Source organism: Pinus tabuliformis, chromosome 3_2 (assembly GCF_031772625.1).
Source record: "Pinus tabuliformis cultivar Carrire ecotype Pingquan chromosome 3_2, CPIR1, whole genome shotgun sequence".
NCBI classification, from domain to species: Eukaryota; Viridiplantae; Streptophyta; class Pinopsida; order Pinales; family Pinaceae; genus Pinus; species Pinus tabuliformis.
Genome location: NC_142302.1, coordinates 747,443,672 through 747,455,514, shown reverse-complemented (window position 1 = coordinate 747,455,514; position 11,843 = coordinate 747,443,672).

Here is an 11,843-nt window from a genome sequence, read left to right as displayed (position 1 = left end):
AATCATCAGACACATAAAATTCAAGCTAAAGTTTCAAGGCAGAAGGATTAAAACACTTATGGGTGTTCTTCATATTCTTGCATTGGGAAAAATATGATTTTTGTAAGCAAGATGGATGATGCAGGTGTAAAAACAGTGTTCGAGAAAGATATCTGCAAGATGGTTCAAGGAGCATTGGTATTGATGTGGGTAGTTTAGATTGGAACTCCGTACAAGATTCTGGGTAGTATTATTATTGATGGGTGTAAGAATTTTGTGATTCATAAAAGTGGAGCAGAAAATTTAGTGGTCTCTGGAGAAAAGACCATGCTATGGCATCAAAGGCTTGTACATATTGGAGCGAAGGGACTTCGAATACTTCATGGTAATGGTATGGTAGAAGGTATGTCTAATTTCACTTCGGATTTATATTTTTGTGAACATTGTGTATATGGGAAGAAGAATGGGTGAGTTTCCCCTCTGGTGCTAAGAGGGTGAAAGGGATATTAGAGCTTGTGCATATTGATGTGGTTCGACCTGTGTCGGTTCCATCACTAGGTAAGTCTATGTACTATGTATCATTTATAGATAATTTCTCAAGGAATACATGGATACTTTTCCCCACAAAGAAATCTAAAGTATTTGACATGTTTAAATAATTTAAGGCTCTAGTGGAAAACTAGACAGAGATGAGGATAAATGTGCCGAGGAGAGATAATGGTGGAGAGTTCTGCAAGAAGGAATTTGAAGAGTTTTATAAGAAGTGTGGTATATCACGACATAAGACTAGTCCATACACACCTCAGAAAAATGGATTTGTAGAAAGAATGAACATGATGTTGATGGAAAAGGAAAGAAGCATGCTCAATGGTGTTGGGTTAGGACAAGAATTCCAAGTAGAGGCGGTGGAGACTGCATGTTACCTGGTTAATATATTGCCTTCATTAGCTTTGGAGGATAAGAATCCACATAAGGTATGGACTAGTAAGAAACCCTCTCTTTCATATCTGAGGGTGTTTGGCTATGATGCATAAGTACATGTTCTAAAGGAGAAAAGAACCAAATTGGATAGTAAATATGAAAGGTGCATCTTTATTGGGTATAAGGATGTTTTAAAAGGTTATAAGATATGGAACCCATAAACAAGGAAGCTTGTGTACAATAGAGATGTGGTGTTTAGAGAGGTGAAATATGTTATTAAACATGAAGTGCTACCAAAGGAACCTGCGAAGATAAAGTTTGAGTTAAAGGAGGAAGAATTAGACCCTACAACAGAACATGAATGAGAAGATGAAGAGCCACAAAAACCGGCTGTGAGAAGATTAGTTCGAGAAAGAAGATAGCAAGAAAGGTATAATCCATCTACTTTCTGTTCAAAATTGTCTTTATTTACTATTGATAATGATCCCAAAAATTTTAGGGAGGTAGTAGATTCAGAGGATGGAAAACTCTAGAAAGAGGCCATGGTTGATGAAATGGCATCTTTGGACAAAAATGAGACTTGGGATCTGTGTTGGAAATAATACTGAGAGGGGGGGTGAATCAGTATTATCAAGCCAAATATTCTCTTTTCAAATTCAGATGATATACGCTACTTCAGTTAATTAAACCTGCGTATATACGCAACTATGTCGAAATAAAACCGCGTATACAATGCAAACTTATAATTTACTTTATCTGTCAGATGTTGATTGTTAATCTGTGTATCAGAATCAATTAACCAGTAACCAGGAATAGTAAAAACAGAGCAGAACGCTAATCACCAATATTTCAGATCTCACCCTTTTTCAGATATTCAATAATAATTCAGATAATCTTTTGCCACATGCTCTCCTTCCTCTTTTATAGTTTTAGGCCTTCCACAATACCACGGTCCAAAACCATAATAAACCAATACCACAGACCCAATACCTGGGATCAACACTTCTAACGAGGTACCATGGTCCAAAACCATAGGTTCAAATACCAAGGACTAACTACCACGGACCAAAGGTAAGTTCTCCAACATATACGCGCTTTTCCTTGCATGAAAGTGTGTGTATACGTATACGCGCCTTTGAAACGTATAACCCTCATGTATACGCGTCTTAGTCTAGATGAACCTGCGTATATGTCTTTTCCTTCATTCTGAAAGCCTGAACTGAGATCTGTTACCAAAGAGAGTTGCCATCAACGACAACACATGTGCCATAGCTCCAATCCTGTGCCATAATGCCAACAATCTGGTGGATTTTTTGGCTGGAAGGAAACCCATTGGAAGAATGGGTGTTTAAGAAGAAGATGAATGTAGAAGGCAAGGTGGAGAAACACAAAGCTCGGTTGGTATCAAAAGGTTATTCCCAGGTGCTAGGAATTGATTTTGGTGATAGCTTGAGGTAGAACAAATGGATGTGAAGACGTCATTTCTTCACGGGGATATGGAATAAGATATCTACATGAAGCAACCTAAAGGCTTTGCGGTGAAGGGAAAGAAAGAACTGGTATGCAGGTTAAAAAAGTCTTTGTGTGGGTTAAAACGATCACCAAGGATGTGGTATCAGAAATTTGATACATAATAAGGGACTTGGCTTCACCAGAAGCAAAGCAGATCACTCTTTGTATTTTCAATTAATTGGTGATTGTGTTATTTATTTGGTCTTGTATCTGGATGATATGTTTCTAGTTGGAAATTACAAATAAAGTATGTAGGATTTGAAGACCCAATTGTCCTCCAAATTTGACATGAAGGATATTGGTGCTGTAAACTATATTTTGGGCATGGAAATTAAATAGATCAGACAAAGAGAAAGCTCTGGTTAAACCAGAGGAAGTATGTCATGACAATACTGCAGAGGTTTAGTATGCAGGATAGTAAACTGGTGAAGGTTCCTATTTATGTAGGTGTAAATCTATCTATTAAACAATGTCCCAAGACATAAGAAGAGAAAGAGGAGGTGTCACATGTTCCATACACAAGTGTAATAGGTAGCCTGATGTATTCAATGATTTGTACTAGACCATACATTGCACATATATTGGAAATATTGAATAGGTTTATTTCAAAACCAGGGAAGGAGAATTGGACAACAGTGAAGCGAGTTTTCAGGTATTTTCATGGCACTAGTGATTATGGTCTATGCTACCAAGAAAGACCAGGATTGGACAGAGTTTTGGACATCCATGGCTTTGTTGATACAAACTGGGATGGCGATCTAGATCAGAGAATATATACAAGTGTGTATGTATTTAACCTATTTGGAGGTGCAGTCAGTTGGATGAGCAAGATACATTATGTAGTGGCACTTTTAACTACATAGGTAGAATACATGGCATCCACTCATGCAAGCAAGGAAGAAGTTTGGTTGTAGAGATTGTGCTAAAGTATGGGGTTAGTACAACGAGTTATAAGGATAGACTATGACAGCCAAAGTGCAATTTTCTTGGTAAATAACCTTGCTCATCATTCAAAGACAAATCACATTGATGTTCAATATCACTTTGTGAGGGATATGGTTGAGGAAAAACATGGGTTTCTGGTAAAGGAGGACACTTTGAAGAATGCTACAAATGTGTTGAAAAAGTTTATGAGCACTGAGGAGTTTTCTTGGTGTAGAGAAATAATGGGTGTTGCAGGCTGGAGAAATGACTAATATCTCCTGTGACCCCCTGCGTGGAAAGAAAGCAACATATGGGAGAGTGTTGGGGGTGTGTTATATTCTTCCCACAACTAGTGGCGCACGCGCGGGGTGGTTGGGGGGGGGGGGGCGCAAACCCCCCTGTTTTTTGCATTGGACACAACAAGGGGGTATTGGGGGGGCAGTAGCACCCCTACATGGGGTGTGGGGTAGTGCCATGGGAAAATTTGTTTGTGTCCTATATTAGGTGGATGAACCTACCTATAATTTTGTGCATGGGTTTCTCACATGGTTTTGTGCATGGGTTTTTCACATGGTTTTGGGCATGATGGTTTTTGCCCATGGTATTTTGTAGATTTGGTAAAGGGAACTATGGTTATGTTCTAATCCATGGCTAATGGATTGTGCTTTATGAATTCTTCAACATGTATATGTATGTATTGTAAAATTGAAAGGAATATAATGAAAAATCAATCTAGTAGTCACAGTTTTGGGATCCAGGGGAAAATATCTATGTATTTATTTTGTGTTTCTCGCCATTGTATTTTTTTTATTTGAAGAGTTCGTTTGCATGTGATTTATATACAGGGTTAAAACCTACATGGATCACCTTGGATTTCCTAATTATCCTAGTTAAAGATATAATCCCCTATATTCTTTTCTCATGTTTAAACACCTAAACATAACACTAGTCACACCTCAATTGTTTCAATAAGTTAGAAGGATAATAAGTATATCGAGCTTTACGAACATTCCCTAGTGTTGCTCCATTGCCAGTGAGCTTGGTCAGTAACCTGGTGGAGTCACCTAAAGGAACCACAAGCATTTCTTTGTTGTAAACAAGCTTGGAAAACACCCCAATGAAGTTGCTTTTTTCACCTGTCTATGCAGGAAGCCTTTCTCTTCTTCATCCTTTATTTTATTTTCTTAAAAATATGCTTGAAGAATTTATTGAAAATTTATAGCATGGGTGGAAGAGGGATTCTAAATTATTGAGAGCATGAAAGTTCGTTCCTTGTTTAAAGGATTTGAAATATAGTTGTAGTTATATGCTCATTCTAAAGTTTTCCCCTTTCCCTTCTCTACTTGGTTGATATCACAGGTTGAAACACCATTTAATACAAGGCTGAGTCAGAATGAAGATCCTAATAAAGATATAGGCTTCATAGTTCGACCAAAGGATTTCCATTTGGAACGAATCATATTTCCATTCAGACATCATCGACTTTAAAGATATGTAAACCTAAGATAGAGAAGAGGATAACATATAAGCCAAGAATTGTTCTTCATCACAATTTCCCTTTTCAAGTTTGCCACATTGTATTTTGAGCTAGACGAATTATTTTTCATGTAAGGTATTATTAAACAAACACAAAGAAAAGGACTTGAAAAAATAGGGAAACAAGGAAATAAGAAAACCTACATGTAAATTAACATGCATAATAGAAAATAAGAAAACAAACAAATGCAAATACTAGATGGAGAGTTAATGGAGGACACATGTACAAGGAAACTAGAATGCAACCAGCTATAAGGTTAGGGATAAGTGTAGTGATGTTTCCATGAAACCAACATGATTTCTTCCGTCCTGCAAACACAAAGAGGAGAGAAATTAAAACCGATATATAATAATGTGCAATAGAAAAGATAGAAGCTTGGAAAACTTGCACAAAACATTGAAGGTCTTGCCTATAGGAAGAAAGATGTGTCATAACACCTGAATTTACCCAACCTGCAACCTTACCTTTTTGATAAGAACATAAATCATACAAACCTCTAAAACTCCTTATGAAAGTACCTACATATGTGTTGTTCCTCTTAGCAAACATCAAGAAAGATATAAATTTGTTATTAGCATAAGGGATACTAGGTAAGATGATTCTAACTAATCATAGATTAGATCATGAAATTCATAAAATTCCTCTTGAAAATCCCAAAATCCATGAAAGGATGAACTCCCAATTAAGAGAACAAAATCATGATGAGAATCTTGTAAGGTAAAATAAATATGATCATGTTTGGGAAGCTTGTCAGGATAGTGAGGACATGCAATAACCATCCGCGAAGGCTAAAGTACCTTAGCTGCTTGACAAGCACCTAAATATTGAAATGATAATACATATAGATCAATCGATGTAAAAAAACTATCATGCGATATACTGGTGGGAAAATGAAAAATTGAATGGCATTTATCATGATCAAATAGATTGATTAAGGCACAAGACTCTTGATTAAGAAACAATAAATATAGATCAGTTTGAACAAATTTTAAAATGAACATTATAATCATTTTCCTAGAATTTTGAATGTGACAAACCATTTCCCTGAACCTAGTTACAAACTGCATCAACATCACAATCATTGAAATAATTAAAAAGGAATGTTAGTATAAAAAATGCATGAAACCAGTCAAGATGCCATGGGTGAAAAAAGAGGAACTTGATTCACCATATAACTCAAGAGTTCATTAACACTCAAGAGGGTATATGATGCCATGAAGAAAATAATTATCAAATGATAATATTTAAAATGATTAGCTTCATATCTCTACACATCCATAAAAGGTATACACTCCAAACCTGAGTTTGATACAATATATTTGCATGAGAATGAACCAACTGAAACAGAACCTCCAATCTAATGATAAACCAGATATTGAAAGTTAGATAAACTATATTCGCAATACCAAACATCTTTCAAGAAGGAATTTTTATCTAGTGAAACCATGCAAAGGAAATAATTTCGTGAGACAATCCAGATATGATTTAGTTCAGGGACCTTACCAGAGTCATGAGAACTTAACATAACCATCAATGGAAGTTGAAGTGCCTCAACTTCTTTAAAATCCCTAGAGTTTTCAAGGATTGTAAAATCACATTTTGAATATTGAATCAGATCATGCATGGTGTGTGGACAACTACCACCAATAATTGTAACATGATCACTTCTATCCAAATGGTAGTAATCTACATTACTGATTTGATTAGAATTTACATCTTCAATAGATCAATTACCCAAGTTATAAGTTTCTTTGAATTGTACATATAAATATGGATAGATTAAATGAATCTCACGAGTAACCTGAATAGAAGAATTTTCTTCATGAAAAATTGGAAATGACAAGGGATGGGAAGGGTACTCAATGATTTCATTACCTTATTCTTGATCATGGATGGTCCCACTACCTTGTGTCATTTCAAAATCCAACTCATTAGATTACAAACTTGGAGAGCATGGAGTATCTTCATCACAATTTAATGCATTACAAAAAGTAGAACGCAAGGGATCGTGAAGTGGAGAGGAAGTTTCTATAAGAACATATTCTTTAACCAAAACAGATTCAAGATCTAAACATTTCAAATCAAAATACTCTTAAGGAACTAGAAGATTAAATGGTGCACTTGGGAAACCATCATTACATACAATAATGGAGTCATCATCATCATCAGAATGATGGTTGTCCAATATTTCAGATTGATTAGGAAAATTAACTTTGTTTGATTCATTATGTAGATTCCTAGATTCAAAATCAACCAAGGATGAAAGAACATTATCTTGACGTGGATGATTTTGGAAAAGATAGGAAAGATCAAAATAATTCTCACATTCCTACTCCCCTACCTGTGAAAAGTGAATACATTGTGATTGATCATTGTTTAGATTGGAAAACTAAGAATCCGCAAAAGAAGATTGATCAAGCATATCAAGGGGAAAGGGATCATGTAAATGAGATTATAGAGGAGGATAAACATCTAAATTAGATCAAAGAATAAAGTTATGAGTGTCAATATCGAAGATCATGAGATTTCCCTTCACCTTAGGTTCCATAAACCATTCCAAATTTTCCTTAGTCGGATCAAGATCATGGGAAGTGGATAATGGTTGAGAATATGGATTAGGAATTTGATTTGTAGATTTCCCAACCTCATCATTAATACACATAGGCAATCCAATTGGTACTAGAAAAGGAGGAGGATAAGGAAAAAAATGGATAGTAGGTTACTCCTTTGAAATTAGAGGTGTCTCGTGATTTACAGAAGTTGGGGGAGTAGAATCATCAGGGGTTTTAGACTCATCGTGTAAAGAGATTTGAACCAAAATTTCAAACTTCCTTTTAAGGGAGTCCCAATCTGTATATTCTCCAGGAAATTCATAAGTGAAGGAATTGATTAGAACAATATTCAAGGGTAAATTATTAGTTGATTACTCCTTTTAAGAACATCTCGATAATCATACCTATCAAAATCTTGATGAAGCTCCTTAAGGAATTGATCGAATGAATGGATGGAAGTAGATGGTAAGGTTTGACACCATTTATTAACACAACCTTTAAGGGTGAGGGTGAATAATACACATACAACATCTTCATCATTGATTTCATGAGATTTACAGAAACCAAGAAAATCATATATGTATTTAGCTATTCCTGTACTTCCATCACCATAAAACCTAAATTGAGACAAGTCATAATTTTTTTCCTCAGAGATGAAACTTTTACCAGGGGATAGGTTAGTAAAACACTATGGGATTATGATTTTGGATCGAGCCATTAAAGATAAGAGATTCAAACTATACTTAATGGGAATAAATTGTTATCTGGGCCTCCTTCTAGTGCCATAATGTTGACAGTGTTGGATACCACCAACATACAAGGGGTATCCTCGATGTGAGGTCCCAATTAGACCTCATACCGTTTGGAGTAGGAGCCCCATTTGAAGTACTGACCCAACCACCATAGTTGTAATGTTCTTCTTGGTTTCAATGAATAACATAATAGATTATCCACATGAACTTTGAATAAGCAAGTAAGCTGACATTTTTATGCACCAATTGAAATGTGTGAAAGGAGACTTTCACGAAGGGAGAAAAGAGTGAGTCCCCTGAAGGAAAGTAATAGTACTATCCTCGATAAGGCACAAAGAGAAATGAAATATTCGTTTTTTAACTTGTCAATTGGTTCACAAGATGAAAATGATTCATTAAAAAAAATACAACACAAATTCAACAACATAAGCACCAAATCCATCGAAATAGTTCGGTTTCTTTAGTACATAAGAATGACAACATATACCAAAAACATCTAAAGAATAGTCTTAAAACATTCACGATACATGCATGAAAGTGTGTTGGCTCAATGGTCTTCAATATTAGCTGAAACATCCAAGTACACAGTTACAATAATGAGGCATTAGTTCCAATAGTGGAACATTAAGTCACTTATTACTTCTCCAAAGAATAGTCTTCTCTCCTATGCCAAGTTGAAGAAGCCAAAGAAAGCTCTCCAAAGCCTAAGCCTCCAAAAGTCTTTTGCTTGAATTGTGAGATTTCTTTTATAACAAGAGGAATAACCTTTAATATCCTCTTAACTCTTGAATTACCCTCATCACTTTTAGACTTCTAAGGTGTCCTTTGGACTTCTAAATAACCTTTGAACTTATAAATGGATTTTGGACTTGTCTAAATGACCTTTGGACTTCTCCTAAAGACTCTTTTGTCCATATATGACTAAGTGACTTTTCATATTCCACATATGACTATTAACATTACACACATTTAATTCTATCCTTTTCCTTAGAAATATATCATTACATTCCACATGATGATGTGGAAAGACACATGGAAACATATGACATAGTGATGAAACTTGTACAAGTCACAAATTGGAAAATGATGTCATGGACTTCATGATAAGGTGGTGATGCCAAGTTGTTCTTCATGCTGCTATGTCTTCAATATTGATGGAAGATATGATTAGTACTTCATATTCATGGAATATCTACTTTGTTCTTCATATTCAACCTGAAAAGGGTCTTGAGTTAGTATTGGAATCCTTTGAGTCCTCATGAAATGTCTTGTTTATGTCTTGGTCCAAGAGCTACTTCATATTTTCATGATGGTTCTCCTATGTGCTTCTTATTTGAAAGTGCTTCTTTGTGCTTTATCATTGATATCTTCTTTGATAATTACCTTTCATGCTGGGAAGGTACTCCTGCTAATGAAAATCATCCATGAGAAAGAAAAACTAATCTTAAACTCATCTATTCTATCACAACCTAACTCAGGGAATGGATTTCTTATGATAGGCCTATGGAAGAATTAAAAGGAGGAGGCTTGACTAGGAGGGCACATTCAAACTCAATATTGGCTTAGGAAGGCTACATTGTTGATTTTTAGTACACCATGCACTATGAAGAGGCTCTCTCCTTGGTCCAACACAGTGGGGAAGTTGAAGGGACAAGGTGGTGAGCTTGTTTCTTAATACTGTGCCATGCGCTAAGGAGGAAAGAAAGGAAGACTTGGAAAGCATAGTTTGATTGTTAAAAGGATAATAGAAGGCATCCTTGAGCCTCGTTCCTATGCCATCTATTGATGAAGAGATATTTAGGAAAGTATCCAATAAATATCACAAGGGAAAGAGGGACGAATGAAGGCTTGTGGCTTAAGACTGCATTATGCACTGGTTGAAAGGATAAGGCCTTTAGGAAAGCTTAGTTTTATTGGTCAAAGGCTCATTGTCTCTTAATAATGTGCCATTCACTGAGGGAGACTTGTCAAGGATGAGGCTTGAGCACATAGAACGTTGGGAAGAGGGAAGGGGACTCAAGGTTGCTTCATTGTGCGCCATGTGTCAGGAGGAAGAGGAAGCTCAAGGGACAACACAGTTTGACTAAACAAGGGGTAATTGCTGATTTAGAATGAACTTTTCCTTATAGGATACAATAATTTGACTCAACAGTGGGTTCTTGGCCATTTGGAATGCAATTTTCATTAAAGGATGCCATAGGAAGGAAGCCACCTTACCTAGGTGGATTTTCATTGCATTGTGAGGATATGAGGGTGATTGTAATGCATATTTTTCCTCTCCAAGAGGGTGGAATGAGTCCATGTTTTTATCTATGAGTGGTCTATGTGTCATGCAAGGCCGAAGAGATCAAAATTTAGTGTAATGAGTTAGTAAGAACAATAAGGGTTAGGGGATTGTCCGTGGAAGGTTCTTAATGTGCATTGATTTGAGGTGGCTTTGAGAAGGACTTAATGCACAAGTCTTACTGGGAAAAATTACATCAATGAGAATCATGAATAGGTTAATCTCATATATTGATAAAATGGTTCATGCCTTCACAACTTACATTGCGCAGGAGGCCCAAGAAGTGCTCCATAATGGCTAAGAGTGAGACCAGTAGAGTAAGAGAGGGGAAATGCATCCAAACATGACTCAAACTTGGATCACACAAATGAAAACTATCAATATAAGCTAGAAGGATACACATGACTCATGGATATAAATCACACCTCGAAACGACAACAAAGCAACACTTATTTATAATTACGATAATTGAAATGACACATTATGACACTTGGAACACAAATTATGAAAAAAGTGTCGATTGAGACCAAAAGGTGTGTTAAGCTGCAGGAATGTGTCTATCACATATTATAATGATATGTAAGACCATCTAATGGAAAAGGGTGTGAAAAAACTAACTTTGGTGATACACAAAGGTGCAACATATTGATATATTGATGCATTTTGAATCCAAAGCAATCCATGATCATGTTTTGTTCCTCTACTTTTGAAATTTGTAATAAAAAAATAACCTTGCACTTGTCCAAATAATTCATTATTTTTTGCAATCAAAGTACGTAGTGCTAAAACTCTATGTCTATAATATCGAGTACAAACTACTAGGTGAAAACTGACCAATGTGTCAATGAATTTATCAGAAGAACCATTAATGTGATTTGTTGTAGAGATAGATCTTTTTTTAATGCATCTACCAATGGATCCTAGATATGCTCAACACTAGTGAATGTGACAAAAATGTTGGTGAACCAAGTTGTCATATCATTACGAAGATGTCTTTTCATGTGATTTCAAAGTAATTAGGAGATGTGCGAATTTCTTTAAAAAATTGGTATGCAATTGACAATTGCAATATTTTCTAAATATTGTTTTGATTTTTGATGTCATTAAAATAAGTTGTGTCCTTTTATCTCTCCTTTGTGAAAGGAAATCTAGACCAAGTTGGAAACCTAGTTTATCAATATACGGATTGCTTTGAAAAATATATTCATAGTATGCATTTGAGAAATGTCCAGACATATGCAATAGCTCCCATTGTGTAATTTGTTGATAGAAGAAGTGATTCATAACATCAACAAGTGAACTAGAGCGATAAAACAATGTCAAGAAGTTAAAATCTTTAGATAAATTATCTTGGAAAACACCCAATGGCTAGAATCATTTAT